The 3,689-nt window shown below is 40.2% G+C and overlaps 1 pseudogene across 1 annotated transcript; it reads right to left on the bottom strand.

The window, feature by feature from the left end:
• Positions 1-1,064: 1,064 nt before the first annotated feature.
• LOC308332847 (peroxiredoxin-like 2A) lies at positions 1,065-3,478 on the bottom strand (annotated as a pseudogene). The gene is made up of 5 exons (XR_013966250.1): positions 3,266-3,478; positions 2,882-2,973; positions 2,597-2,737; positions 1,800-1,964; positions 1,065-1,613 (listed from the first exon to the last, which is right to left on the bottom strand). The product of XR_013966250.1 is annotated as a peroxiredoxin-like 2A (transcript).
• Positions 3,479-3,689: the final 211 nt, after the last annotated feature.

The following is a 3,689-nucleotide window of genomic DNA, read 5'->3' as shown; positions in this document are numbered from 1 at the left end:
TAGTCAGACGCCATGTAGAGAGATGGTTTGAAATTTAGAGCTTTTTTTGACGTCCATAGGGAAAACTTTAGTCAGCTTCTATACACAGCAATTATAAGGAGGGTTTGTGTCTCAACCTTTATTTGTACTACCTTGCAGGGGTAAATTGTTTCCAAAATGTGAGGAGGCAGTAATTCACAATAAAAACACCCAAAATGTAAACTACTGAAAACATCTATAATAAAACCAGATTAAAGAAACCTGCCAACTTTACAATGGCTGCTTTTCTCTTTCTAGAATCTCTCTTTTTGTTGTAACTTTACAGAACCAATCAAGTGTTGAAATGTCCCATTGTCCACCGATACTACTGTAGATAGAGCATGTATACAATATCGGCATAATGTAGGCTACACTCCAATAAATCTGTAATATGAGCATAGTAGTACAGAATAACATAATAAATGCATCATGGTGGAAAACGTGCCAGGTGGAAATGCGCATGGCTTTTTTTGAGAGTTCCAAAATCTAATGATCCAAGGAATCTATGGGGAAACAATTGATATTTTCTACGATTCAACAGCCGGATGCTGCATTCATGATTTGAGGCATTTTGTTTAATACGGACCATGGCGTGGTTTACTTTAAGCCGGCCCAAACCCTTGGTGTGGGCTTTAACCCATTTAGGCCTGACCTTGAAATTTAAAAAAATTCTTCTAAATCCTCCAGTTCTCAAAAATAGCAGACCTACAAGCTCGTAGTGCGCCACTCGGTGGCATGCTATGAGCTTGTAGATCTGCTATTTTTCCAATAGCTAAATTATAACAATGTTTAAAACACCAAAAGGGGTTCCCGCACAAAATGTGGTTTATTCGTTCAATGATCGCCGTTACAGTGACAAAAATGCCACAGTGTTGATTTTGACAGCAATTTTTTATTTTAGTCATACTGTAGTCTTTTGAATAAAAGGTAATTATATTGTACTTTTACTCAAGTACATTTTGAATTCCAGACATTTACTTGTAATGGAGTTTTTATGGAGTAAACTAAAGCATTGCCACTGGTAATGACTTACACAGGAGACAGACTGCACACATTGACATCTTTATTGTTCAATGGTCAAGGCCTCTTGGCTCCTGAGAGATCATAACTGCCATGAGTTCACAGAAATAAGACAAAGAAAAAACTTAAAACTGGATGTTAGGGCATCAGGCCTGTCCCCTCCAAGTTTAGAGACAGACCATCATTAACACACCCAAAAAAAGCCCCTTACAACACATTCACCCATTAGCAGAATAAGAATCCCAGAATTCCAATGACAGCAAAGCCCTAGAAAACAAGTCGAGTGTCCTCTGTACACTACAGATTCAAGTACACAGTTCTTCTTTTAACTTAGTTAAACTTTGTTTTCAAATATGATGCTTTGCATTGTCCCATTAATATTAACTTTTTTAAAAGATGCATCATTAGTCCTCATGATAGGATTATTAAGACCAGGCAATTTTCACTGATTGCAGAATACATTATCTTCCCTCTATGGGCACAAGTTCCTGTTGCATTCTCCCAACAGCTTTGAAGACATCCTGAATGTTGACCTTATCCCCAAATTCAATTTCCCGATGTTCCAGCAGAACGCCCTGAAGGGGAACAGAATGGAAACAAAAACGTCCAATTACTTTCACATCAATGTGGGGTGCTGGGGCAAGTCACAGACAGAAAGTCATCAATAACACGATACTGACCATTAGCAATTAGTAAACAGAACGGTTCGTCCTTACACAACCGATCAATAATTCACAGGACTAACTGTTCAGATGGCTTACCTGAAGTCCCGGCCCAATGACGAACACCCCACCCAGAACAAAGCCCTCTCCAAACACATTTCCCATGAAGCCATTCTTGAAAGCCCTCAGGCCATTCAGCCACACTCCCACACGGAGTAACGCCAGCAGGCCCATCTTCCGCTCACGGGGCCCATAGAAAGATCTCTACAAGACAGTAGACAAATGAAGGGTTTACAAATGTATCCCCAAACATCTTGAATCAAAGTAGTGTTATTTTACCAAGCAATATAGTGTTGGGATCAGGATGGCCACAGACAATGGCCATGACCAGAGGCATCGAGTGTAATTTCTGTTGAATCCATTGGGCCTCAGTACATTTCACAACAATGACGGATCATTTATATGCAATATTCAATCAAATTAGATGAAAATGCCAAAGTAGCGCTTGCTATCAGCAACCAATAGTTCCAAACACTACTGCTGTATAATTCCGAACATGCAACTCATATCTGAATGGCCCTGGCCACGACTAGACAGAGTCTGTGATACTCCAGAGGAAATTATGTTGCCATCCATCTACTGTAGCTAGGCAGTTTACGACTATAGGCAAGATGCTGTACAAATAATTGTTCAAATAAAAAGCCTGCCATAGCTGTGATTTCCAACCCATTTTCTTTTATTTTATTTTGTGGCTTTCGCCTTTATTTTATATTTGTTATGGCGGGACAGACAGTAGGCGGACAGGAAATGGGGAGAGAGGTTGGGGGTGACATGCAGTAAAGGCCGTTGGTATCGAACCCACAGCACGCTGCCAGACTGGATTATTATAAAGTCACCTTCTGATCCAAAAAGATCTCCCCCCTGAAGTAGGCTCTGAAGGTCTGGATCTCTGTGCCAACATCCTCCTTCACCACGGCATACAGAGGGACCCCGAGCTGCTCCAAGTGGGGTTTCAGAGAGGACAGCTCTGCAGCCTCCTGAAGGAATACAAAACAGTTCATAAATTTAGATTAAAATAAATAAATCCATACAGTATCCGCAATTCCGCATCCCATTAAAAAAAAAGACAGCGGTCATACAAACATTACATAAGCTACAACATAGATAAAAAGTGTACTTACCTCTCTGCACAAGAATCATCCTGGCCGCCGTACAGCCATAACTACAGCGCCAGAGTTCTCCCACAGAGATTTGGCCTTGAAAGTATTTCCATCTGACAAGAATTATAGGTTATAGGGGATTAACCACTTAAGCCTTATGCATTGTATGACAAATAGCCAATCTACACGTGACCTTACAGATACAGTATATCATTTGTATTATTATTTTGAGAGAGGTTTAGGTTATTTAATTAACATGCATTCTATCAAAGATATAACACACAAACTTGCACAATCTCATACATTTCAGAGAACATTCATTCTTAATTCCAATACCTGTCCTATACAGAAGCTAGGTAACTCTGAATGAACACAGTGAGAATTTGCTGTAAGAAATGCACTTACCTCCTTTCAAAGTTTTTAGATTGGCCTCTTCTAAATGCTGTAGAGTGGCCTTCAAGGGAGGTGTCAGAAGCATGTTGGTTAAACTATTAAGAAAACTGGCAACATAGAAGCCAACTGCACCCAAGGTGCTGACTAGAACGTCCATCATCCTTTAGTCCTTGAGTCAAATCCACCAAGATGTCAAACAAATTCACAACTTGCCCCCTGAATACATTCTGCTGTAGCTTTGAGAGAAACAATGAATATACAACACGAATCGCTTGGTAATATACACAAACATGCCCCATTGATTATACACTCAGCTGTGGTCAATCAGAGTGACGCCATCACTGGAAACTTGAAGTCACATGAAGCATTACACACACAGCATTACCCTTTGCCCTCTTTCAGGGAATCATACCATAGTAGTGTTGCCAGAGTGGAA

The sequence above is a fragment of the Protomyctophum bolini genome (genome assembly GCF_963924005.1).
Source record: "Protomyctophum bolini genome assembly, chromosome: 18".
Lineage (NCBI taxonomy): Eukaryota > Metazoa > Chordata > Actinopteri > Myctophiformes > Myctophidae > Protomyctophum > Protomyctophum bolini.
This window is presented reverse-complemented; position numbering and strand designations above follow the sequence as displayed.